General features: G+C 46.3%; 15 non-coding genes across 15 annotated transcripts; all 15 read right to left on the reverse strand.

The window, feature by feature from the left end:
• Positions 1 to 755: 755 nt before the first annotated feature.
• On the reverse strand, positions 756 to 837 carry TRNAS-CGA (transfer RNA serine (anticodon CGA)). Its single transcript has one exon. It is a non-coding gene; the product is annotated as a tRNA-Ser (tRNA).
• Positions 838 to 1,379: 542 nt separating this feature from the next.
• Positions 1,380 to 1,461, reverse strand: TRNAS-CGA (transfer RNA serine (anticodon CGA)). Its single transcript has one exon. It is a non-coding gene; the product is annotated as a tRNA-Ser (tRNA).
• Positions 1,462 to 2,630: 1,169 nt separating this feature from the next.
• Positions 2,631 to 2,712, reverse strand: TRNAS-UGA (transfer RNA serine (anticodon UGA)). The gene has a single exon. It is a non-coding gene; the product is annotated as a tRNA-Ser (tRNA).
• A 1,168-nt stretch (positions 2,713 to 3,880) lies between these two features.
• TRNAS-CGA (transfer RNA serine (anticodon CGA)) lies at positions 3,881 to 3,962 on the reverse strand. The gene has a single exon. It is a non-coding gene; the product is annotated as a tRNA-Ser (tRNA).
• Positions 3,963 to 4,502: 540 nt separating this feature from the next.
• Positions 4,503 to 4,584, reverse strand: TRNAS-CGA (transfer RNA serine (anticodon CGA)). Its single transcript has one exon. It is a non-coding gene; the product is annotated as a tRNA-Ser (tRNA).
• A 1,167-nt stretch (positions 4,585 to 5,751) lies between these two features.
• TRNAS-CGA (transfer RNA serine (anticodon CGA)) lies at positions 5,752 to 5,833 on the reverse strand. The gene has a single exon. It is a non-coding gene; the product is annotated as a tRNA-Ser (tRNA).
• A 543-nt stretch (positions 5,834 to 6,376) lies between these two features.
• TRNAS-CGA (transfer RNA serine (anticodon CGA)) lies at positions 6,377 to 6,458 on the reverse strand. The gene has a single exon. It is a non-coding gene; the product is annotated as a tRNA-Ser (tRNA).
• Positions 6,459 to 8,250: 1,792 nt separating this feature from the next.
• TRNAS-UGA (transfer RNA serine (anticodon UGA)) lies at positions 8,251 to 8,332 on the reverse strand. Its single transcript has one exon. It is a non-coding gene; the product is annotated as a tRNA-Ser (tRNA).
• A 1,167-nt stretch (positions 8,333 to 9,499) lies between these two features.
• TRNAS-CGA (transfer RNA serine (anticodon CGA)) lies at positions 9,500 to 9,581 on the reverse strand. Its single transcript has one exon. It is a non-coding gene; the product is annotated as a tRNA-Ser (tRNA).
• A 1,792-nt stretch (positions 9,582 to 11,373) lies between these two features.
• On the reverse strand, positions 11,374 to 11,455 carry TRNAS-UGA (transfer RNA serine (anticodon UGA)). The gene has a single exon. It is a non-coding gene; the product is annotated as a tRNA-Ser (tRNA).
• Positions 11,456 to 12,622: 1,167 nt separating this feature from the next.
• On the reverse strand, positions 12,623 to 12,704 carry TRNAS-CGA (transfer RNA serine (anticodon CGA)). Its single transcript has one exon. It is a non-coding gene; the product is annotated as a tRNA-Ser (tRNA).
• A 544-nt stretch (positions 12,705 to 13,248) lies between these two features.
• TRNAS-UGA (transfer RNA serine (anticodon UGA)) lies at positions 13,249 to 13,330 on the reverse strand. Its single transcript has one exon. It is a non-coding gene; the product is annotated as a tRNA-Ser (tRNA).
• Positions 13,331 to 13,873: 543 nt separating this feature from the next.
• Positions 13,874 to 13,955, reverse strand: TRNAS-UGA (transfer RNA serine (anticodon UGA)). Its single transcript has one exon. It is a non-coding gene; the product is annotated as a tRNA-Ser (tRNA).
• A 543-nt stretch (positions 13,956 to 14,498) lies between these two features.
• Positions 14,499 to 14,580, reverse strand: TRNAS-CGA (transfer RNA serine (anticodon CGA)). Its single transcript has one exon. It is a non-coding gene; the product is annotated as a tRNA-Ser (tRNA).
• A 543-nt stretch (positions 14,581 to 15,123) lies between these two features.
• On the reverse strand, positions 15,124 to 15,205 carry TRNAS-CGA (transfer RNA serine (anticodon CGA)). The gene has a single exon. It is a non-coding gene; the product is annotated as a tRNA-Ser (tRNA).
• Between the last annotated feature and the right edge of the window lie 11,584 nt (positions 15,206 to 26,789).

Below are 26,789 nucleotides of genomic sequence, written 5' to 3' on the forward strand. Positions count from 1 at the left end.
GGAAATTGTCTCGATGTTTACATCTAGTTTGAGTTTTTGCCATTTAACTCTGTGACTTGATGAGGATTGCGTAACGAGAAGTGAACATTTCCTTAACTAAACCAAATGGTGTTCATGCAAAATCTCATGACGCTACAAGCAGGATTCGAACCTACACGGGGAAACCCCATTGGATTTCAAGTCCAACGCCTTAACCACTCGGCCATGGCAGCTGCGTGAGTATGATGTCACTGTTGTTGTATACGAGCCATGCGCTACTCATGTCAGGTCGAGACCTAAAAAATAAAGTAACGGAAGGACGGGGCACATACCAGCAGTGCCCTGTTGTCCTCACTTATTTCGCATACTTTCATACAATTAATAAAAATAGCAATATGCATCACTCAAAATGAGTGACAGGGCACAGATGAGCGGTAATCAACCACTGCACATTTCTACCCTCGTTTCCATATATTACGGCGGTGGCAACGGGCCCTTAAGTGTACTCAGAAAGAGTCCAAAAGCCTAAACAAGACACGCTTCATAAAAAAAATTACTCATTTCGTAACTTGTCTAGATCAGGCAGGATAGGTCCAGACTACAAACCCTTCCGAGCCACCTGCTCTCTAAAACACTTCCTAGGTGTGGAAATTGTTTCAATGTTTACATCTAGTTTGAGTTTTTGCCATTTAACTCTGTGACTTGATGAGGATTGCGTAACGAGAAGTGAACATTTCCTTAACTAAACCAAATGGTGTTCATGCAAAACCACACTACGCTGCAAGCAGGATTCGAACCTGCGCAGGGAAACCCCATTGGATTTCGAGTCCAACGCCTTAACCACTCGGCCATCGCAGCTGCATGAGTATGATGTCACTGTTGTCGTATACGAGCCATGCTCTGCTCATGTCAGGCGGAGACCAAAAAAATAAAGTAACGGAAGGACGGGGCACGTACCAGCAGTGCCCTGTTGTCCTCACTTATTTTGCATGCTTTCATACAATTAATAAAAATAGCAACATGCATCACTCAAAGTGAGTGAAAGGGCACAGATGAGTGGTAATCAATCACTGCATGTTTCTACCCACTTTTCCCTATATTACGGCGGTGGTAACAGGCCCTTAAGTGTACTAAGAAAGAGTCCAAAAGCCTAAACAAGACATGCATCATAAAAAAAAGTACTCTTTTCATGACTTGTCTAGATCAGGCAGGACAGGTCCAGACTACAAACCCTTCTGAGCCACCAGCTCTCTAAAACACTTCCTGGGTGTGGAAATTGTCTCAATGTTTACATCTAGTTTGAGTTTTTTCCATTTAACTCTGTAACTTGATGAGGATTGCGAACAAGAAGTGAACATTTCCTTAACTAAACCAAATGGTGTTCATGCAAAATCACACTACGCTGCAAGCAGGATTCGAACCTGCGCAGGGAAACCCCATTGGATTTCGAGTCCAACGCCTTAACCACTCGGCCATCGCAGCTGCATGAGTATGATGTCACTGTTGTCGTATACGAGCCATACTCTGCTCATGTCAGGCCGAGACCAAAAAATAAAGTAACAGAAGGACGGGGCACGTACCAGCAGTGCCCTGTTGTCCTCACTTATTTTGCATACTTTCATACAATTTATAAAAATAGCAACATGCATCACTCAAAGTGAGTGAAAAGGCACAGATGAGTGGTAATCAATCATTGCGCATTTCTACCCTCTTTTCCCTATATTACGGCGGTGGTAACGGGCCCTTAAGTGTACTAAGAAAGAGTCCAAAAGCCTAAACAAGACACGCTTCATAAAAAAATAATTACTCTTTTCATGACTTGTCTAGATCATGCAGGACAGGTCCAGACTACGAACCCTTCCGAGGCACCTGCTCTCTAAAACACTTCCTGGGTGTGGAAATTGTCTCAATGTTTACATCTAGTTTGAGTTTTTGCCGTTTAACTCTGTGACTTGATGAGGATTGCGTAATGAGAAGTGAACATTAACTTAACTTAACCAAATAGTGTTCATGCAAAATCTCATGCCGCTGCAAGCAGGTTTCGAACCTACGTGGGGAAAACCCATTGGATTTCAAGTCCAACGCCTTAACCACTCGGCCATCGCAGCTGCGTGAGTATGATGTCACTGTTGTCGTACACGAGCCCTGCGCTACTCATGTCAGGTCGAGACCTAAAAAATAAAGTAACGGAAGGACGGGGCACATACCAGCAGTGCCCTGTTGTCCTCACTTATTTCGCATACTTTCATACAATTAATAAAAATAGCAATACGCATCACTCAAAGTGAGTGACAGGGCACCGATGAGCGGTAATCAATCACTGCACATTTCTATCCTCGTTTCCCTATATTACGGCGGTGGCAACGGGCCCTTAAGTGTACTCAGAAAGAGTCCAAAAGCTTAAAGAAGACACGCTTCATAAAAAAAAGTACTCTTTTCATGACTTGTCTAGATCAGGCAGGACAGGTCCAGACTACAAACCCTTCCGAGCCACCAGCTCTCTAAAACACTTCCTAGGTGTGGAAATTGTTTCAATGTTTACATCTAGTTTGAGTTTTTGCCGTTTAACTCTGTGACTTGATGAGGATTGCGTAACAAGAAGTAAACATTTACTTAACTAAACCAAATGGTGTTCATGCAAAATCTCATGACACTGCAAGCAGGATTCGAACCTACGCGGGGAAACCCCATTGGATTTCAAGTCCAACGCCTTAACCACTCGGCCATCACAGCTGCGTGAGTATGATGTCACAGTTGTCGTATACGAGCCATGCACTACTCACGTCAGGCCGAGACATAAAAAATAAAGTAACAGAAGGACGGGACACGTACCAGCAGTGCCCTGTTGTCCTCACTTATTTGGCATGCTTTCATACAATTAATAAAAATAGCAATACGCATCACTCAAAGTGAGTGACAGGGCACCGATGAGCGGTAATCAATCACTGCACATTTCTATCCTCGTTTCCCTATATTACGGCGGTGGCAACGGGCCCTTAAGTGTACTCAGAAAGAGTCCAAAAGCTTAAACAAGACACGCTTCATAAAAAAAAGTACTCTTTTCATGACTTGTCTAGATCAGGCAGGACAGGTCCAGACTACGGACCCTTCCGAGCCACCTGCTCTCTAAAACACTTCCTGAGTGTGGAAATTGTCTCAATGTTTACATCTAGTATGAGTTTTTGCAGTTTAACTCTGTGACTTGATGAGGATTGCGTAATGAGAAGTGAACATTTACTTAACTAAACCAAATTGTGTTCATGCAAAATCTCATGCCGCTGCAAGCAGGATTCAAACCTACGCGGAGAAACCCCATTGGATTTCAAGTCCAACGCCTTAACCACTCGGCCATCGCAGCTGCGTGAGTATGATGTCACTGTTGTCGTATACGAGCCATGCGCTACTCATGTCAGGTCGAGACCTAAAAAATAAAGTAACGGAAGGACGGGGCACATACCAGCAGTGCCCTGTTGTCCTCACTTATTTCGCATACTTTCATACAATTAATAAAAATAGCAATATGCATCACTCAAAATGAGTGACAGGGCACAGATGAGCGGTAATCAATCACTGCACATTTCTACCCTCGTTTCTATATATTACGGCGGTGGCAACGGGCCCTTAAGTGTACTCAGAAAGAGTCCAAAAGCCTAAACAAGACACGCTTCATAAAAAAAATTACTCATTTCGTAACTTGTCTAGATCAGGCAGGATAGGTCCAGACTACAAACCCTTTCGAGCCACCTGCTCTCTAAAACACTTCCTAGGTGTGGAAATTGTTTTAATGTTTACATCTAGTTTGAGTTTTTGCCATTTAACTCTGTGACTTGATGAGGATTGCGTAACGAGAAGTGAACATTTCCTTAACTAAACCAAATGGTGTTCATGCAAAATCATACTATGCTGCAAGCAGGATTCGAACCTGCGCAGGGAAACCCCATTGGATTTCGAGTCCAACGCCTTAACCACTCGGCCATCGCAGCTGCATGAGTATGATGTCACTGTTGTCGTATACGAGCCATGCTCTGCTCATGTCAGGCGGAGACCAAAAAAATAAAGTAACGGAAGGACGGGGCACGTACCAGCAGTGCCCTGTTGTCCTCGCTTATTTTGCATGCTTTCATACAATTAATAAAAATAGCAACATGCATCACTCAAAGTGAGTGAAAGGGCACAGATGAGTGGTAATCAATCACTGCATGTTTCTACCCACTTTTCCCTATATTACGGCGGTGGTAACAGGCCCTTAAGTGTACTATGAAAGAGTCCAAAAGCCTAAACAAGACATGCATCATAAAAAAGTACTCTTTTCATGACTTGTCTAGATCAGGCAGGACAGGTCCAGACTACAAACCCTTCCGAGCCACCAGCTCTCTAAAACACTTCCTGGGTGTGGAAATTGTCTCAATGTTTACATCTAGTTTGAGTTTTTTCCATTTACCTCTGTGACTTGATGAGGATTGCGAACAAGAAGTGAACATTTCCTTAACTAAACCAAATGGTGTTCATGCAAAATCACACTAAGCTGCAAGCAGGATTAGAACCTGCGCAGGGAAACCCCATTGGATTTCGAGTCCAACGCCTTAACCACTCGGCCATCGCAGCTGCATGAGTATGATGTCACTGTTGTCGTATACGAGCCATACTCTGCTCATGTCAGGCCGAGACCAAAAAATAAAGTAACAGAAGGACGGGGCACGTACCAGCAGTGCCCTGTTGTCCTCACTTATTTTGCATGCTTTCAGACAATTAATAAAAATAGCAATACGCATCACTCAAAGTGAGTGACAGGGCACCGATGAGCGGTAATCAATCACTGCACATTTCTATCCTCGTTTCCCTATATTACGTCGGTGGCAACGGGCCCTTAAGTGTACTCAGAAAGAGTCCAAAAGCTTAAACAAGACACGCTCATTAAAAAAAAGTACTCTTTTCATGACTTGTCTAGATCAGGCCGGACAGGTCCAGACTACGAACCCTTCCGAGCCACCTGCTCTCTAAAACACTTCCTGAGTGTGGAAATTGTCTCAATGTTTACATCTAGTTTGAGTTTTTGCAGTTTAACTCTGTGACTTGATGAGGATTGCGTAATGAGAAGTGAACATTTACTTAACTAAACCAAATGGTGTTCATGCAAAATCTCATGCCGCTGCAAGCAGGATTCAAACCTACGCAGGGAAACCCCATTGGATTTCAAGTCCAACACCTTAACCACTCGGCCATCGCAGCTGCGTGAGTATGATGTCACTGTTGTCATATACGAGCCATGCGCTACTCATGTCAGGTCGAGACCTAAAAAATAAAGTAACGGAAGGACGGGGCACATACCAGCAGTGCCCTGTTGTCCTCACTTATTTCGCATACTTTCATACAATTAATAAAAATAGCAATATGCATCACTCAAAATGAGTGACAGGGCACAGATGAGCGGTAATCAACCACTGCACATTTCTACCCTCGTTTCCATATATTACGGCGGTGGCAATGGGCCCTTAAGTGTACTCAGAAAGAGTCCAAAAGCCTAAACAAGACACGCTTCATAAAAAAAATTACTCATTTCGTAACTTGTCTAGATCAGGCAGGATAGGTCCAGACTACAAACCCTTCCAAGCCACCTGCTCTCTAAAACACTTCCTAGGTGTGGAAATTGTTTCAATGTTTACATCTAGTTTGACTTTTTGCCGTTTAACTCTGTGACTTGATGAGGATTGCGTAACGAGAAGTGAACATTTCCTTAACTAAACCAAATGGTGTTCATGCAAAATCACACTACGCTGCAAGCAGGATTCGAACCTGCGCAGGGAAACCCCATTGGATTTCGAGTCCAACGCCTTAACCACTCGGCCATCGCAGCTGCATGAGTATGATGTCACTGTTGTCGTATACGAGCCATGCTCTGCTCATGTCAGGCGGAGGCCAAAAAAATAAAGTAACGGAAGGACGGGGCACGTACCAGCAGTGCCCTGTTGTCCTCACTTATTTTGCATGCTTTCATACAATTAATAAAAATAGCAACATGCATCACTCAAAGTGAGTGAAAGGGCACAGATGAGTGGTAATCAATCACTGCATGTTTCTACCCACTTTTCCCTATATTACGGCGGTGGTAACAGGCCCTTAAGTGTACTAAGAAAGAGTCCAAAAGCCTAAACAAGACATGCATCATAAAAAAAAAGTACTCTTTTCATGACTTGTCTAGATCAGGCAGGACAGGTCCAGACTACAAACCCTTCTGAGCCACCAGCTCTCTAAAACACTTCCTGGGTGTGGAAATTGTCTCAATGTTTACATCTAGTTTGAGTTTTTTCCATTTAACTCTGTAACTTGATGAGGATTGCGAACAAGAAGTGAACATTTCCTTAACTAAACCAAATGGTGTTCATGCAAAATCACACTACGCTGCAAGCAGGATTCGAACCTGCGCAGGGAAACCCCATTGGATTTCGAGTCCAACGCCTTAACTACTCGGCCATCGCAGCTGCATGAGTATGATGTCACTGTTGTCGTATACGAGCCATACTCTGCTCATGTCAGGCCGAGACCAAAAAATAAAGTAACAGAAGGACGGGGCACGTACCAGCAGTGCCCTGTTGTCCTCACTTATTTTGCATGCTTTCATACAATTAATAAAAATAGCAACATGCATCACTCAAAGTGAGTGAAAAGGCACAGATGAGTGGTAATCAATCATTGCGCATTTCTACCCTCTTTTCCCTATATTACGGCGGTGGTAACGGGCCCTTAAGTGTACTAAGAAAGAGTCCAAAAGCCTAAACAAGACACGCTTCATAAAAAAATAATTACTCTTTTCATGACTTGTCTAGATCATGCAGGACAGGTCCAGACTACGAACCCTTCCGAGATACCTGCTCTCTAAAACACTTCCTGGGTGTGGAAATTGTCTCAATGTTTACATCTAGTTTGAGTTTTTGCAGTTTAACTCTGTGACTTGATGAGGATTGCGTAATGAGAAGTGAACATTAACTTAACTTAACCAAATAGTGTTCATGCAAAATCTCATGCCGCTGCAAGCAGGTTTCGAACCTACGTGGGGAAAACCCATTGGATTTCAAGTCCAACGCCTTAACCACTCGGCCATCGCAGCTGCATGAGTATGATGTCACAGTTGTCGTATACTAGCCATGCACTACTCACGTCAGGCCGAGACATAAAAAATAAAGTAACAGGACGGGGCACGTACCAGCAGTGCCCTGTTGTCCTCACTTATTTTGCATGCTTTCATACAATTAATAAAAATAGCAATACGCATCACTCAAAGTGAGTGACAGGGCACCGATGAGCGGTAATCAATCACTGCACATTTCTATCCTCGTTTCCCTATATTACGGCGGTGGCAACGGGCCCTTAAGTGTACTCAGAAAGAGTCCAAAAGCTTAAACAAGACACGCTTCATAAAAAAAAGTACTCTTTTCATGACTTGTCTAGATCAGGTAGGACAGGTCCAGACTACGAACCCTTCCGAGCCACCTGCTCTCTAAAACACTTCCTGGGTGTGGAAATTGTCTCAATGTTTACATCTAGTTTGAGTTTTTGCAGTTTAACTCTGTGACTTGATGAGGATTGCGTAATGAGAAGTGAACATTAACTTAACTTAACCAAATAGTGTTCATGCAAAATCTCATGCCGCTGCAAGCAGGTTTCGAACCTACGTGGGGAAAACCCATTGGATTTCAAGTCCAACGCCTTAACCACTCGGCCATCGCAGCTGCGTGAGTATGATGTCACTGTTGTCGTATACGAGCCCTGCGCTACTCATGTCAGATTGAGACCTAAAAAATAAAGTAACGGAAGGACGGGGCACATACCAGCAGTGCCCTGTTGTCCTCACTTATTTCGCATACTTTCATACAATTAATAAAAATAGCAATACGCATCACTCAAAGTGAGTGACAGGGCACCGATGAGCGGTAATCAATCACTGCACATTTCTATCCTCGTTTCCCTATATTACGGCGGTGGCAACGGGCCCTTAAGTGTACTCAGAAAGAGTCCAAAAGCTTAAAGAAGACACGCTTCATAAAAAAAAAGTACTCTTTTCATGACTTGTCTAGATCAGGCAGGACAGGTCCAGACTACAAACCCTTCCGAGCCACCAGCTCTCTAAAACACTTCCTAGGTGTGGAAATTGTTTCAATGTTTACATCTAGTTTGAGTTTTTGCCGTTTAACTCTGTGACTTGATGAGGATTGCGTAACAAGAAGTAAACATTTACTTAACTAAACCAAATGGTGTTCATGCAAAATCTCATGACGCTGCAAGCAGGATTCGAACCTACGCGGGGAAACCCCATTGGATTTCAAGTCCAACGCCTTAACCACTCGGCCATCGCAGCTGCGTGAGTATGATGTCACAGTTGTCGTATACGAGCCATGCACTACTCACGTCAGGCCGAGACATAAAAAATAAAGTAACAGAAGGACGGGACACGTACCAGCAGTGCCCTGTTGTCCTCACTTATTTGGCATGCTTTCATACAATTAATAAAAATAGCAATACGCATCACTCAAAGTGAGTGACAGGGCACCGATGAGCGGTAATCAATCACTGCACATTTCTATCCTCGTTTCCCTATATTACGGCGGTGGCAACGGGCCCTTAAGTGTACTCAGAAAGAGTCCAAAAGCTTAAACAAGACACGCTTCATAAAAAAAAGTACTCTTTTCATGACTTGTCTAGATCAGGCAGGACAGGTCCAGACTACGAACCCTTCCGAGCCACCTGCTCTCTAAAACACTTCCTGGGTGTGGAAATTGTCTCAATGTTTACATCTAGTTTGAGTTTTTGCCATTTAACTCTGTGACTTGATGAGGATTGCGTAACGAGAAGTGAACATTTCCTTAACTAAACCAAATGGTGTTCATGCAAAATCTCATGACGCTTCAAGCAGGATTCGAACCTACGCGGGGAAACCCCATTGGATTTCAAGTCCAACGCCTTAACCACTCGGACATCGCAGCTGCGTGAGTATGATGTCACAGTTGTCGTATACGAGCCATGCACTACTCACGTCAGGCCGAGACATAAAAAATAAAGTAACAGAAGGACGGGGCACGTACCAGCAGTGCCCTGTTGTCCTCACTTATTTCGCATACTTTCATACAATTAATAAAAATAGCAATATGCATCACTCAAAATGAGTGACAGGGCACAGATGAGCGGTAATCAATCACTGCACATTTCTACCCTCGTTTCGATATATTACGGCGGTGGCAACGGGCCCTTAAGTGTACTCAGAAAGAGTCCAAAAGCCTAAACAAGACACGCTTCATAAAAAAAATTACTCATTTCGTAACTTGTCTAGATCAGGCAGGATAGGTCCAGACTACAAACCCTTCCGAGCCACCTGCTCTCTAAAACACTTCCTAGGTGTGGAAATTGTTTTAATGTTTACATCTAGTTTGAGTTTTTTCCATTTAACTCTGTGACTTGATGAGGATTGCGAACAAGAAGTGAACATTTCCTTAACTAAACCAAATGGTGTTCATGCAAAATCACACTACGCTGCAAGCAGGATTCGAACCTGCGCAGGGAAACGCCATTGGATTTCGAGTCCAACGCCTTAACCACTCGGCCATCGCAGCTGCATGAGTATGATGTCACTGTTGTCGTATACGAGCCATACTCTGCTCATGTCAGGCCGAGACCAAAAAATAAAGTAACAGAAGGACGGGGCACGTACCAGCAGTGCCCTGTTGTCCTCACTTATTTTACATGCTTTCATACAATTAATAAAAATAGCAACATGCATCACTCAAAGTGAGTGAAAGGGCACAGATGAGTGGTAATCAATCATTGCGCATTTCTACCCTCTTTTCCCTATATTACAGCGGTGGTAACGGGCCCTTAAGTGTACTAAGAAAGAGTCCAAAAGCCTAAACAAGACACGCTTCATAAAAAAATAATTACTCTTTTCATGACTTGTCTAGATCATGCAGGACAGGTCCAGACTACGAACCCTTCCGAGATACCTGCTCTCTAAAACACTTCCTGGGTGTGGAAATTGTCTCAATGTTTACATCTAGTTTGAGTTTTTGCAGTTTAACTCTGTGACTTGATGAGGATTGCGTAATGAGAAGTGAACATTAACTTAACTTAACCAAATAGTGTTCATGCAAAATCTCATGCCGCTGCAAGCAGGTTTCGAACCTACGTGGGGAAAACCCATTGGATTTCAAGTCCAACGCCTTAACCACTCGGCCATCGCAGCTGCATGAGTATGATGTCACAGTTGTCGTATACTAGCCATGCACTACTCACGTCAGGCCGAGACATAAAAAATAAAGTAACAGGACGGGGCACGTACCAGCAGTGCCCTGTTGTCCTCACTTATTTTGCATGCTTTCATACAATTAATAAAAATAGCAATACGCATCACTCAAAGTGAGTGACAGGGCACCGATGAGCGGTAATCAATCACTGCACATTTCTATCCTCGTTTCCCTATATTACGGCGGTGGCAACGGGCCCTTAAGTGTACTCAGAAAGAGTCCAAAAGCTTAAACAAGACACGCTTCATAAAAAAAAGTACTCTTTTCATGACTTGTCTAGATCAGGTAGGACAGGTCCAGACTACGAACCCTTCCGAGCCACCTGCTCTCTAAAACACTTCCTGGGTGTGGAAATTGTCTCAATGTTTACATCTAGTTTGAGTTTTTGCAGTTTAACTCTGTGACTTGATGAGGATTGCGTAATGAGAAGTGAACATTAACTTAACTTAACCAAATAGTGTTCATGCAAAATCTCATGCCGCTGCAAGCAGGTTTCGAACCTACGTGGGGAAAACCCATTGGATTTCAAGTCCAACGCCTTAACCACTCGGCCATCGCAGCTGCGTGAGTATGATGTCACTGTTGTCGTATACGAGCCCTGCGCTACTCATGTCAGATTGAGACCTAAAAAATAAAGTAACGGAAGGACGGGGCACATACCAGCAGTGCCCTGTTGTCCTCACTTATTTCGCATACTTTCATACAATTAATAAAAATAGCAATACGCATCACTCAAAGTGAGTGACAGGGCACCGATGAGCGGTAATCAATCACTGCACATTTCTATCCTCGTTTCCCTATATTACGGCGGTGGCAACGGGCCCTTAAGTGTACTCAGAAAGAGTCCAAAAGCTTAAAGAAGACACGCTTCATAAAAAAAAAGTACTCTTTTCATGACTTGTCTAGATCAGGCAGGACAGGTCCAGACTACAAACCCTTCCGAGCCACCAGCTCTCTAAAACACTTCCTAGGTGTGGAAATTGTTTCAATGTTTACATCTAGTTTGAGTTTTTGCCGTTTAACTCTGTGACTTGATGAGGATTGCGTAACAAGAAGTAAACATTTACTTAACTAAACCAAATGGTGTTCATGCAAAATCTCATGACGCTGCAAGCAGGATTCGAACCTACGCGGGGAAACCCCATTGGATTTCAAGTCCAACGCCTTAACCACTCGGCCATCGCAGCTGCGTGAGTATGATGTCACAGTTGTCGTATACGAGCCATGCACTACTCACGTCAGGCCGAGACATAAAAAATAAAGTAACAGAAGGACGGGACACGTACCAGCAGTGCCCTGTTGTCCTCACTTATTTGGCATGCTTTCATACAATTAATAAAAATAGCAATACGCATCACTCAAAGTGAGTGACAGGGCACCGATGAGCGGTAATCAATCACTGCACATTTCTATCCTCGTTTCCCTATATTACGGCGGTGGCAACGGGCCCTTAAGTGTACTCAGAAAGAGTCCAAAAGCTTAAACAAGACACGCTTCATAAAAAAAAGTACTCTTTTCATGACTTGTCTAGATCAGGCAGGACAGGTCCAGACTACGAACCCTTCCGAGCCACCTGCTCTCTAAAACACTTCCTGGGTGTGGAAATTGTCTCAATGTTTACATCTAGTTTGAGTTTTTGCCATTTAACTCTGTGACTTGATGAGGATTGCGTAACGAGAAGTGAACATTTCCTTAACTAAACCAAATGGTGTTCATGCAAAATCTCATGACGCTTCAAGCAGGATTCGAACCTACGCGGGGAAACCCCATTGGATTTCAAGTCCAACGCCTTAACCACTCGGACATCGCAGCTGCGTGAGTATGATGTCACAGTTGTCGTATACGAGCCATGCACTACTCACGTCAGGCCGAGACATAAAAAATAAAGTAACAGAAGGACGGGGCACGTACCAGCAGTGCCCTGTTGTCCTCACTTATTTCGCATACTTTCATACAATTAATAAAAATAGCAATATGCATCACTCAAAATGAGTGACAGGGCACAGATGAGCGGTAATCAATCACTGCACATTTCTACCCTCGTTTCGATATATTACGGCGGTGGCAACGGGCCCTTAAGTGTACTCAGAAAGAGTCCAAAAGCCTAAACAAGACACGCTTCATAAAAAAAATTACTCATTTCGTAACTTGTCTAGATCAGGCAGGATAGGTCCAGACTACAAACCCTTCCGAGCCACCTGCTCTCTAAAACACTTCCTAGGTGTGGAAATTGTTTTAATGTTTACATCTAGTTTGAGTTTTTTCCATTTAACTCTGTGACTTGATGAGGATTGCGAACAAGAAGTGAACATTTCCTTAACTAAACCAAATGGTGTTCATGCAAAATCACACTACGCTGCAAGCAGGATTCGAACCTGCGCAGGGAAACGCCATTGGATTTCGAGTCCAACGCCTTAACCACTCGGCCATCGCAGCTGCATGAGTATGATGTCACTGTTGTCGTATACGAGCCATACTCTGCTCATGTCAGGCCGAGACCAAAAAATAAAGTAACAGAAGGACGGGGCACGTACCAGCAGTGCCCTGTTGTCCTCACTTATTTTACATGCTTTCATACAATTAATAAAAATAGCAACATGCATCACTCAAAGTGAGTGAAAGGGCACAGATGAGTGGTAATCAATCATTGCGCATTTCTACCCTCTTTTCCCTATATTACAGCGGTGGTAACGGGCCCTTAAGTGTACTAAGAAAGAGTCCAAAAGCCTAAACAAGACACGCTTCATAAAAAAATAATTACTCTTTTCATGACTTGTCTAGATCATGCAGGACAGGTCCAGACTACGAACCCTTCCGAGGCACCTGCTCTCTAAAACACTTCCTGGGTGTGGAAATTGTCTCAATGTTTACATCTAGTTTGAGTTTTTGCCGTTTAACTCTGTGACTTGATGAGGATTGCGTAACAAGAAGTAAACATTTACTTAACTAAACCAAATGGTGTTCATGCAAAATCTCATGACGCTGCAAGCAGGATTCGAACCTACGCGGGGAAACCCCATTGGATTTCAAGTCCAACGCCTTAACCACTCGGCCATCGCAGCTGCGTGAGTATGATGTCACAGTTGTCGTATACGAGCCATGCACTACTCACGTCAGGCCGAGACATAAAAAATAAAGTAACAGAAGGACGGGACACGTACCAGCAGTGCCCTGTTGTCCTCACTTATTTGGCATGCTTTCATACAATTAATAAAAATAGCAATACGCATCACTCAAAGTGAGTGACAGGGCACCGATGAGCGGTAATCAATCACTGCACATTTCTATCCTCGTTTCCCTATATTACGGCGGTGGCAACGGGCCCTTAAGTGTACTCAGAAAGAGTCCAAAAGCTTAAACAAGACACGCTTCATAAAAAAAAGTACTCTTTTCATGACTTGTCTAGATCAGGCAGGACAGGTCCAGACTACGAACCCTTCCGAGCCACCTGCTCTCTAAAACACTTCCTGGGTGTGGAAATTGTCTCGATGTTTACATCTAGTTTGAGTTTTTGCCATTTAACTCTGTGACTTGATGAGGATTGCGTAACGAGAAGTGAACATTTCCTTAACTAAACCAAATGGTGTTCATGCAAAATCTCATGACGCTACAAGCAGGATTCGAACCTACACGGGGAAACCCCATTGGATTTCAAGTCCAACGCCTTAACCACTCGGCCATCGCAGCTGCGTGAGTATGATGTCACTGTTGTTGTATACGAGCCATGCGCTACTCATGTCAGGTCGAGACCTAAAAAATAAAGTAACGGAAGGACGGGGCACATACCAGCAGTGCCCTGTTGTCCTCACTTATTTCGCATACTTTCATACAATTAATAAAAATAGCAATATGCATCACTCAAAATGAGTGACAGGGCACAGATGAGCGGTAATCAACCACTGCACATTTCTACCCTCGTTTCCATATATTACGGCGGTGGCAACGGGCCCTTAAGTGTACTCAGAAAGAGTCCAAAAGCCTAAACAAGACACGCTTCATAAAAAAAATTACTCATTTCGTAACTTGTCTAGATCAGGCAGGATAGGTCCAGACTACAAACCCTTCCGAGCCACCTGCTCTCTAAAACACTTCCTAGGTGTGGAAATTGTTTCAATGTTTACATCTAGTTTGAGTTTTTGCCATTTAACTCTGTGACTTGATGAGGATTGCGTAACGAGAAGTGAACATTTCCTTAACTAAACCAAATGGTGTTCATGCAAAACCACACTACGCTGCAAGCAGGATTCGAACCTGCGCAGGGAAACCCCATTGGATTTCGAGTCCAACGCCTTAACCACTCGGCCATCGCAGCTGCATGAGTATGATGTCACTGTTGTCGTATACGAGCCATGCTCTGCTCATGTCAGGCGGAGACCAAAAAAATAAAGTAACGGAAGGACGGGGCACGTACCAGCAGTGCCCTGTTGCCCTCACTTATTTTGCATGCTTTCATACAATTAATAAAAATAGCAACATGCATCACTCAAAGTGAGTGAAAGGGCACAGATGAGTGGTAATCAATCACTGCATGTTTCTACCCACTTTTCCCTATATTACGGCGGTGGTAACAGGCCCTTAAGTGTACTAAGAAAGAGTCCAAAAGCCTAAACAAGACATGCATCATAAAAAAAAAGTACTCTTTTCATGACTTGTCTAGATCAGGCAGGACAGGTCCAGACTACAAACCCTTCTGAGCCACCAGCTCTCTAAAACACTTCCTGGGTGTGGAAATTGTCTCAATGTTTACATCTAGTTTGAGTTTTTTCCATTTAACTCTGTAACTTGATGAGGATTGCGAACAAGAAGTGAACATTTCCTTAACTAAACCAAATGGTGTTCATGCAAAATCACACTACGCTGCAAGCAGGATTCGAACCTGCGCAGGGAAACCCCATTGGATTTCGAGTCCAACGCCTTAACCACTCGGCCATCGCAGCTGCATGAGTATGATGTCACTGTTGTCGTATACGAGCCATACTCTGCTCATGTCAGGCCGAGACCAAAAAATAAAGTAACAGAAGGACGGGGCACGTACCAGCAGTGCCCTGTTGTCCTCACTTATTTTGCATACTTTCATACAATTAATAAAAATAGCAACATGCATCACTCAAAGTGAGTGAAAAGGCACAGATGAGTGGTAATCAATCATTGCGCATTTCTACCCTCTTTTCCCTATATTACGGCGGTGGTAACGGGCCCTTAAGTGTACTAAGAAAGAGTCCAAAAGCCTAAACAAGACACGCTTCATAAAAAAATAATTACTCTTTTCATGACTTGTCTAGATCATGCAGGACAGGTCCAGACTACGAACCCTTCCGAGGCACCTGCTCTCTAAAACACTTCCTGGGTGTGGAAATTGTCTCAATGTTTACATCTAGTTTGAGTTTTTGCCGTTTAACTCTGTGACTTGATGAGGATTGCGTAATGAGAAGTGAACATTAACTTAACTTAACCAAATAGTGTTCATGCAAAATCTCATGCCGCTGCAAGCAGGTTTCGAACCTACGTGGGGAAAACCCATTGGATTTCAAGTCCAACGCCTTAACCACTCGGCCATCGCAGCTGCGTGAGTATGATGTCACTGTTGTCGTACACGAGCCCTGCGCTACTTGTGAGAAGTTGGCCTGATATGTAGTGTTTCCAATTCTGGAACCACTGGGTATCAGTCCAAACAAACCCCAAAGATGTCAGGTTGTAAGTCAACCTTGTAGACAAGCTATCCTAATGGTAGCATGGACTAAGCAGCCTTAAAGGCTTAACTTAAGAGGTCGTGTTAAGCGAGCTGTTTTACCACATACAATCCTGTAATCAAATGAAAGGACACCACACAAGTATATATTGTAAAAATATATGTATTTATTTCTAAATTACTCCCCAGTACTCTTTATGAGGAAAGGGGCACAAGCGTTAAATCAAAAGCACTGTTAAACATATAAAGTTGGCACAATTATGGCTGAGGGCGGGGGGCCACTCAGACCATATACTAAAAAAATGGTATAAGTAACACTTATCGAACAATGGTTAGGCCTAGGGCCTAGAGATTCGCTGGGAGCAGTCAGGACAAGCAATGAAGAAGTCGGGAGTAGCCCACAGGATACGGGTGCAGCACGGAAAGTGCGGCGCGCACCAATGTAAAGTCAATGGTGCGTAAAAGTTAGTTAAAGTGAATTAAATGATACTTCCGCTGAACCTAGGAACACAAAACTTCAGACACAGACCCTAGAGGTGTGTGCCAGTGTAAGGACACCGGCGTTGCAAAGTTACCTCACCCACAGGCCGTGGGTGCACAGGGTCGAAGTGGCGTCGGGTTCTGTCACGCAGGTTCTTGGTGCTTGGAGCTGTTGCAGCTGCAGGCGCTGTGAAGCAGAAGTGTCCGGTGCGATCCAAGGGTGGATCGAAGTAGAAAAGTACCTGAAAGCAGAGGGGACAGAGTCTGGGTCACTCAGCAGTGACCAGGGTGGAACCAGGACGGAACCAGGCAATGTCGGGCGCAATCAGGCGGTTGTCGATAGGCTTCTCTCCGCTGTCACGTGGGCTCTGGGGCATCTGCGACGTCCAGGAGCAGGTCACGATCTGTCCCACGTAGGCTCTCGCCGTCAGCACCGTCGGCTTGAAGATTGTAGCAAACAGCACTTGGCAAAAGCAATCCACGCGGAACCGGGAGATTGCTTATCACTCGAACCAGGAGGGTCAGAGTGGGTGCTCCTTTTCACAGGAGCTGGTGCAGATCTGGAGCAACCAGAAAAGCAAGTCGGATTTCAAGTTTCGTCGGCACAGGGGCCACAAGCCAGCTGGCAAGTGACCGGGCCAACGCGTCGAGCACACACAGGCAGAAGGGCCCCACGCAGCACTCGTCGAGTGTGGAGGGGTGAGCTTTGGTGCAAGTGGAGCTCGGGGCTGGGGCTTCTCAAACCCCGGTGTACAGCTTCGAGGGTCACTCGTGGGCTGCACGGTCAGCGTCTCGTGGCCTTTTCAAGATGGCGTGCCCCACGCTTCCGGTCGCCTCCACGGGTCTCAGCTCTGCAGGGACTGTGGATCGGGCAGGTAGAAGGCAGGCAAGCTTGATCTCGTCGATCTCTGTCGCTCGAGTTCCGGCGGGAACTGCAACAAAGCAAGGGTCGAGGGCTGGATGGTGCCTGTTTGCACAGGGTGGTCACTCCTTGACCACAAGGGAGATTCTTCAGTCTTCTCACGTCGTGTAGAAAGTCGAAGGGTCCAGATTTCGTTTCTTATGTTTCTTCAGGATGATCTGAAGTCCGTTGGGACTGCTCCCCCTCTTATTCGAATCTAGGGGGTTGGACATCCTGCTAGGTCCCCTCCTATGGGTGGGACCCAGGAAGGGGGTGGTTACACCCCTCTCCTTTGATCCTGGCCGCGCTGGGACAGGGGCTGGGAGGCCCCAGAACCGGTTTGGCCGGATCCTGCAAGGGGCAGCCTTGTGCTCCCCAGGCAGTGTCTGGTTTCTTTGAAACCTCCCTACTCCAATCCACTATCTCCTGTCTGGGGTGGTTTGACACCGCCCTGTGACAGGAAACTCTTTGTCCAGGCCTCCTCTGCCGGGTTTCGGTCAGCAGCAGGAGGCCAGACCCGTGTCTGTGGCAGGGGCATCCATTTTGTGGATCTGAGGCTCATTTTAAATCAACCGCGTTTCAGTAAAGTAACATGTCTTCTCCCTCTAGAAGGGTGGAATGCTACCCCCGTCGCCAGAACTGGCGAGGGGGTAGTATTCCAATTCGTATGACACCTTACACGACATGTTTTGATAAAGCCAAACCAAAGTTGCTATATAACCGCGAGGATTATAAGGCGCTTAAGAGTATATGGTATGGCGTTATCCCGGATCAGCTTAGGGAGTTGTTCCCGACAGCTGCAGACAGGCTCAGCTCATGCCAGAGCTCCATCTCACATAAAACCACGCACTCTGCCTCCAGGATTGATGAGGCCTTCCATAGGAGTGGCTCACAGGTTATATATGTGTCCAGATATAGGGTTAGATATAGGTATACTATATCTAAGCAAGGGGTGATTACACCCACTTGCCCCAGCTGAGTGATCAGCCAGTTGTGTCAATTTAAGAACCAGCCAGGGGTGGCAAAAGCTATGCTTCAGCCCCTGGTAGGCCTTGGTGGCACCTATGCCCTGAGCACCTATAGTGCATGGTACAGGGGCTGACAAGGAGTCCATTTCCAATTGTGGTATGTACCTATAGTACATGTATTATAAATTTAGAGAGAGAACAGCAGGCTGGGGGTCTGATTAGCAGGCCCACAGCCTCAGTAAGTCGAAAACCAGTGAAGCAAAAAGCAAAAATTGGGGTGACCATAGGATAGCAGACCCTACTCTCCTACATAACCCCCCCCCAAACGCAGGGACATTAAACTTAACCTTGACCAGATAAGTCTTCATGTTCTAAGTGGAAGTACCTGGAGAGACCATCTGCATTACCATGGTCAGTCCCTGGGCGGTGCTCCACTGTAAAGTCCATCCCCTGTAGGGAAATGGACCACCTGAGCAGTTTGGGATTTTCACCCTTCATCTGATTTAGCCACAAGAGGGGCTTATGGTCTGTCTGAATTAGGAAGTGAGTACCAAACAAGTATGGCCTCAACTTCTTCAGGGCCCAAACCACAGCAAAGGCCTCCCTCTCAATAGCTGACCAACGTTTCTCCCTGGGGGTCAGCCTTCTGCTAATAAAAGCAATGGGCTGGTCTTGACCATCTTGATTAAGTTGTGAAAGCACAGCTCCCACCCCCAACTCAGAAGCATCTGTCTGTACAATGAACTGTTTGGAGTAGTCAGGACTCTTCAGGATAGGTGCAGAGCACATGGCCTTCTTCAGGTCATCAAATGCCTTTTGACAGCTAACTGTCCACTGAACCTTTTTGGGCATCTTCTTGGATGTCAAGTCATTCAATGGTGTCACAATGGACCCATAGTTCTTTACAAATTTTCTGTAATACCCAGTCAGGCCCAAGAAGGCTCTGACTTGTGTCTGGGTAGTTGGAGGAGCCCAGTCCTTTATGGTCTGGATCTTGCTCTCCAGTGGTTGAACTTGACCCCCACCTACTAGGTGGCCCAAGTACACAACCTTGCTCTGCCCTATCTGGCACTTAGTAGCCTTGATAGTCAGGCCTGCCTTTTGCAGGGCCTCCAGAACCTTCTTCAGGTGGATCAGGTGATCCTCCCAGGTGGAGCTAAAGACAGCAATATCATCTAGATATGCTGCACAAAAGTCATCCAACCCAGCAAGGACTTGGTTCACCAACCTTTGGAAAGTGGCAGGTGCATTCTTCAAGCCAAAGGGCATTACCACAAATTGATAATGTCCACTAGGGGTCGAAAATGCTGTTTTGGCTTTTGACTCCTCAGCTAGTCTGATTTGCCAGTAGCCAGCTGTCAAATCAAATGTGCTCAGAAACTTGGCAGAAGCCAACTTATCAATGAGCTCATCTGCTCTTGGAATGGGATGAGCATCTGTCCTAGTGACAGCATTGAGACCTCTGTAGTCCACACAAAACCTCATTTCTCTCTTCCCATCTTTGGTATGAGGTTTTGGCACAAGGACCACTGGGCTAGCCCATGGGCTCTCTGATGGCTCAATCACTCCAAGCTCCAACATCTTTTGCACCTCAGCCTTTATACAATCCCTGACATGGTCAGGTTGCCTGTAGATCTTATTCTTCACAGGCAGATTGTCACCAGTGTCCACCTCATGGGTGCACCAGTTAGTCTGACTGGGTGTGAGTGAAAACAATTGTCTGTGGGCCTGCAACACCTGTCTGCAGTCCACCTGTTGCTGCTCAGTGAGGCTGCCTGCCAAGGCTACTCCATCAACTGAACCATCATCAGGGTTCTGGGAAAGCAGGTCTGGGAGAGGGTCACTCTCTTCCTCCTGTTCCCCATCTGTGGCCATGAGGAGACTCATGTCCTCCCTGTCAACAAATGCTTTCAATCTGTTCACATGGAGCACCCTGTGGGGGCTCCTAGGGGTACCAAAGTCAACCAAGTAGGTGACTTCTCCCTTCTTTTCAATGATAGGGTAGGGTCCAGTCCATTTGTCCTGGAGAGCTGCTGGCCCCACTGGGTCCAACACCCACGCCTTCTGTCCTGGCTGGAACTCAACCATAACAGCCTTTTGGTCATGCCAGGCTTTCTGTAATTCCTGACTTGCCTCAAGGTTTTTGGATGCTCTCTCCATGTATTCAGCCATCCTGGAGCGGAGACCAAGTACATAGTCCACAATGTCTAGTTTAGGCTTTTTGAGAGGTAACTCCCATCCTTCCTTCACCAAACTCAATGGACCTCTTACAGGGTGGCCAAACAAAAGTTCAAAAGGGCTGTAGCCAACCCCCTTCTGTGGGACCTCTCTGTAAGCAAAGAGCAAGCAGGGTAAAAGGATGTCCCATTTCCGCCTAAGCTTCTCTGGTAAACCTTTTATCATTCCCTTTAGGGTCTTGTTGAACCTTTCCACAAGCCCATTGCACTGTGGATGGTAGGGTGTGGTAAACTTATAGTTTACTCCACACTCTTTCCACATTGCTTTTAAGTATCCAGACATAAAGTTAGTACCTCTGTCTGAAAGAACCTCCTTTGGAAAGCCCACTCTTGAGAAAACTGCAATGAGGGCTTTTGCCACCACAGGAGCTGTGGTGGTCCTCAGGGGAATTGCCTCTGGGTACCTGGTGGCATGATCCACTACCACCAGTATAAATCTGTGCCCAGATGCTGTTTGAGGATCCATGGGACCCACAATGTCTATTCCAACTCTTTCAAAGGGTACCCCCACCACAGGTAGTGGTATCAGGGGGGCCTTTGTTGTGCCACCTGACTTGCCACTGGCTTGGCAAGTGACACAGGAGCGACAAAACTCCTTGACATTTTCTGACATGTGAGGCCAGTGAAAGTGTGGAACAAGCCTGTCCCAAGTCTTATTCTGGCCTAAGTGTCCTGCAAGGGGAATATCATGGGCCAAGGTAAGAAGGAAGCCCCTAAACTTCAAAGGTATAACCAACCTCCTGGTGGTGCCAGGCTTGGGGTCTCTAGCCTCTGAATAAAGGAGCCCTTCATCCCAATACACCTTATGGGTACCTTGAGCATTCCCTGCAGCCTCAGCAGCAGCTTGCTGTCTGAGGGGTTCAAGTGAAGGGCAATCTAATTGGGCCTGCCCCAGGTCTGCCCTTGAGGGTCCCCCTGTCCCCAGAAACTCAACCTGTTCAGGTTCAAGCTCATCTGAGACAGTCTCCTCTTGGACTGCAGAATCAGTTTCCTGTGAAACTTGATCCTCAACCTGGGGCAAGTGGGAAGGCACAGCCTTAACCCTCTTGCTCCTTCTCTTGGGTTGTGGTTGGTCTATTGTTTCAAGATCCACCACTGGTTCAGGAAGGCACTTCTTAGCCTGAGACCTTGTCACTGCAAGGACATGAGCTGAAATCCCTAGCATTTCTGCATGAGTCCTGTACTCCACTTCTGACCAAACTGAGCTTTCAAGATCATTGCCTAACAGACAGTCTACTGGGAGGTCTGCACTCACAACAACTTTCTTTAGGCCATCTACCCCTCCCCAGGAGAAGTTCACAACAGCCACACTATGGGAAGTAGTGGAGTTGCTTGCATTGGTCACTAGGTAACTTTCACCTAGTACAATCTGTCCAGGGTCCACAAAGCCAGGTGTCACCATTGTGACACTGGCACAAGTGTCCCTGTAGGCCTGAGCCAGTTTCTCATTAATTAAGGGAGTCTGCCTATATTTGCCCAGGTTACTGGGGCTTACTGCAGTGGGCAAGGATAAGTCCACATCATATAGGAGAACTGCCTGTGTGGGGATTCTGACTAGGCCAGATTCCACCTCAGTACCCAGGGTCAACCCTACTAAACCCTTTGGCTGTGTACCACCACTGCTGACTGTACTAGGGGGTGCAGTTGCTTTAGGAGCTGCAGTGGTGGGGACTGGATTTTTCTTAGTGCATTCACTGCCCCAGTGTGAAACTGATTTGCAGGTATTACACCAAGGTTTCTTTGGGCCATCATTCTTCTTTTTCTTGTTTCCATTTTGGGAACCCCCCTCCTTATTGCTAGTTTGGGGGCCTGAAGACTTCTGGTCCTTTTCTTTATCTTTCTGATTCCCACCCTTCTGGTCTGTTTTCTTCTGGTCACCTTGGTTCTGGTTTTTCTGCTTAATCCTTGTTCTGACCCATTTGTCTGCCTTCTTTCCCAATTCTTGGGGAGAGGTCAAATCAGAGTCAACAAGGTATTGATGCAACAGCTGGTTCTGACAGTTATTAAGGATCTGTTCTCTCATCATAAGATTGTACAATCCTGTATAGTCTGAAACTTTACTTCCCTGCAGCCAACCCTCCAGAGCCTTAGTGGCACAATCTACAAAATCAGTCCAGTCCTGAGTCTGTGCTTTTTGGGTGTCTCTGAACAACAACCTGTATTGCTCAGTGGTTAGGCCAAACCCTTCAATAAGAGCACTCTTCAGAACAGAGTAGTTTTTGGCATCCTCAGGTCTAACAGTGAGGAGCCTGTCCCTCCCTTTCTCAGAAAAGGAGTACCATAAAATTGCTGCCCACTGATCCTCAGGGACCTGCTGTACCATGCAGGCCCTCTCAAGAGCAGTCATCCATTTGTGGATATCATCCCCTTCCTTGTAGGGGGGCACAATTTTTGTCAGGTTTCTATTGTCATAGGCCCTGTCTTTTTCTTTAGGAACTTTGCTGCCACCAGTGGCATCTAAGCCACACAATGTTCTCTCTCTTGCTAAAGCAAGTTTAGCTTGAGCCAAGGCTACCTCTTCCCTTTCTATTTGGAGTTGGACAGCCCTCATCCTGGCCCTATGCTCTTTTCTCTGGGAGGAAGTCATTCCTCTTTGAGATTCTCTTGAGGCACTAGAAAGGTGAGAGTCCCCTGATAGAGATCTCTCCCTCCTATTACCTGGGAGAATTTGGTTATGAGATCTGGGGTGGTGCTGGCCCCCCCCATTCCCATGTAGGTCCAAGTTGGCCTGGTTAAGGCTGGCAACCTGTACCTGGTTTCCCCTCTGATCCTGATCTTCAGGCTCTTCTAAGTCAGAGCCTTCCTCTTCCTCTTCCTCCTCCACTATATCATCATCTGGAAGATCCTCATTCTCAGGGGAGTTTATCCCTTCACCTGCACCTAAGGGAGCCTGACTCACCTTATCTAGATCATCCTTTTCTAGGAGAGCTATTAGGGAAGGAATGGTAGGGCCTCTGCCCTTTTTTAGCCCCCTGGCTGTGCACAAGGCACTCAGGTCTTTGTGGCTAAGGTTGTCATATCTGGATGTTGTCCCTATAGGATCAACTTCTACAGGAGCAGAGCCTGAGGCTCTATCTGCATCAGACATGACTGCTAGTGAGGTGTAAGTGGTGCACTTACCTACACTAAGTGGTTTCCTACTGTACCTTGCTAGTGAGTTGTAGTCAGGGTGTGCTAATCCCTTTAATCTACAACTACTAAGTTCAGTAGAACTTAATATGCTAAGCTTTTGATTTATATGTACCTAGAGGTACTTGATGTGATCTTTCAATTTGATAAAGATTGTAATGGTAAAACAAACAGCAAGCTCAAATCCGCACCGCTGCACACCAATGTGAGAAGTTGGCCTGATATGTAGTGTTTCCAATTCTGGAACCACTGGGTATCAGTCCAAACAAACCCCAAAGATGTCAGGTTGTAAGTCAACCTTGTAGACAAGCTATCCTAATGGTAGCATGGACTAAGCAGCCTTAAAGGCTTAACTTAAGAGGTCGTGTTAAGCGAGCTGTTTTACCACATACAATCCTGTAATCAAATGAAAGGACACCACACAAGTATATATTGTAAAAATATATGTATTTATTTCTAAATTACTCCCCAGTACTCTTTATGAGGAAAGGGGCACAAGCGTTAAATCAAAAGCACTGTTAAACATATAAAGTTGGCACAATTATGGCTGAGGGCGGGGGGCCACTCAGACCATATACTAAAAAAATGGTATAAGTAACACTTATCGAACAATGGTTAGGCCTAGGGCCTAGAGATTCGCTGGGAGCAGTCAGGACAAGCAATGAAGAAGTCGGGAGTAGCCCACAGGATACGGGTGCAGCACGGAAAGTGCGGCGCGCACCAATGTAAAGTCAATGGTGCGTAAAAGTTAGTTAAAGTGAATTAAATGATACTTCCGCTGAACCTAGGAACACAAAACTTCAGACACAGACCCTAGAGGTGTGTGCCAGTGTAAGGACACCGGCGTTGCAAAGTTACCTCACCCACAGGCCGTGGGTGCACAGGGTCGAAGTGGCGTCGGGTTCTGTCACGCAGGTTCTTGGTGCTTGGAGCTGTTGCAGCTGCAGGCGCTGTGAAGCAGAAGTGTCCGGTGCGATCCAAGGGTGGATCGAAGTAGAAAAGTACCTGAAAGCAGAGGGGACAGAGTCTGGGTCACTCAGCAGTGACCAGGGTGGAACCAGGACGGAACCAGGCAATGTCGGGCGCAATCAGGCGGTTGTCGATAGGCTTCTCTCCGCTGTCACGTGGGCTCTGGGGCATCTGCGACGTCCAGGAGCAGGTCACGATCTGTCCCACGTAGGCTCTCGCCGTCAGCACCGTCGGCTTGAAGATTGTAGCAAACAGCACTTGGCAAAAGCAATCCACGCGGAACCGGGAGATTGCTTATCACTCGAACCAGGAGGGTCAGAGTGGGTGCTCCTTTTCACAGGAGCTGGTGCAGATCTGGAGCAACCAGAAAAGCAAGTCGGATTTCAAGTTTCGTCGGCACAGGGGCCACAAGCCAGCTGGCAAGTGACCGGGCCAACGCGTCGAGCACACACAGGCAGAAGGGCCCCACGCAGCACTCGTCGAGTGTGGAGGGGTGAGCTTTGGTGCAAGTGGAGCTCGGGGCTGGGGCTTCTCAAACCCCGGTGTACAGCTTCGAGGGTCACTCGTGGGCTGCACGGTCAGCGTCTCGTGGCCTTTTCAAGATGGCGTGCCCCACGCTTCCGGTCGCCTCCACGGGTCTCAGCTCTGCAGGGACTGTGGATCGGGCAGGTAGAAGGCAGGCAAGCTTGATCTCGTCGATCTCTGTCGCTCGAGTTCCGGCGGGAACTGCAACAAAGCAAGGGTCGAGGGCTGGATGGTGCCTGTTTGCACAGGGTGGTCACTCCTTGACCACAAGGGAGATTCTTCAGTCTTCTCACGTCGTGTAGAAAGTCGAAGGGTCCAGATTTCGTTTCTTATGTTTCTTCAGGATGATCTGAAGTCCGTTGGGACTGCTCCCCCTCTTATTCGAATCTAGGGGGTTGGACATCCTGCTAGGTCCCCTCCTATGGGTGGGACCCAGGAAGGGGGTGGTTACACCCCTCTCCTTTGATCCTGGCCGCGCTGGGACAGGGGCTGGGAGGCCCCAGAACCGGTTTGGCCGGATCCTGCAAGGGGCAGCCTTGTGCTCCCCAGGCAGTGTCTGGTTTCTTTGAAACCTCCCTACTCCAATCCACTATCTCCTGTCTGGGGTGGTTTGACACCGCCCTGTGACAGGAAACTCTTTGTCCAGGCCTCCTCTGCCGGGTTTCGGTCAGCAGCAGGAGGCCAGACCCGTGTCTGTGGCAGGGGCATCCATTTTGTGGATCTGAGGCTCATTTTAAATCAACCGCGTTTCAGTAAAGTAACATGTCTTCTCCCTCTAGAAGGGTGGAATGCTACCCCCGTCGCCAGAACTGGCGAGGGGGTAGTATTCCAATTCGTATGACACCTTACACGACATGTTTTGATAAAGCCAAACCAAAGTTGCTATATAACCGCGAGGATTATAAGGCGCTTAAGAGTATATGGTATGGCGTTATCCCGGATCAGCTTAGGGAGTTGTTCCCGACAGCTGCAGACAGGCTCAGCTCATGCCAGAGCTCCATCTCACATAAAACCACGCACTCTGCCTCCAGGATTGATGAGGCCTTCCATAGGAGTGGCTCACAGGTTATATATGTGTCCAGATATAGGGTTAGATATAGGTATACTATATCTAAGCAAGGGGTGATTACACCCACTTGCCCCAGCTGAGTGATCAGCCAGTTGTGTCAATTTAAGAACCAGCCAGGGGTGGCAAAAGCTATGCTTCAGCCCCTGGTAGGCCTTGGTGGCACCTATGCCCTGAGCACCTATAGTGCATGGTACAGGGGCTGACAAGGAGTCCATTTCCAATTGTGGTATGTACCTATAGTACATGTATTATAAATTTAGAGAGAGAACAGCAGGCTGGGGGTCTGATTAGCAGGCCCACAGCCTCAGTAAGTCGAAAACCAGTGAAGCAAAAAGCAAAAATTGGGGTGACCATAGGATAGCAGACCCTACTCTCCTACATATACGAGCCATGCTCTGCTCATGTCAGGCGGAGACCAAAAAAATAAAGTAACGGAAGGACGGGGCACGTACCAGCAGTGCCCTGTTGTCCTCACTTATTTTGCATGCTTTCATACAATTAATAAAAATAGCAATACGCATCACTCAAAGTGAGTGACAGGGCACCGATGAGCG

Source organism: Lissotriton vulgaris, chromosome 11 (assembly GCF_964263255.1).
Source record: "Lissotriton vulgaris chromosome 11, aLisVul1.2, whole genome shotgun sequence".
Taxonomy (NCBI): Eukaryota; Metazoa; Chordata; class Amphibia; order Caudata; family Salamandridae; genus Lissotriton; species Lissotriton vulgaris.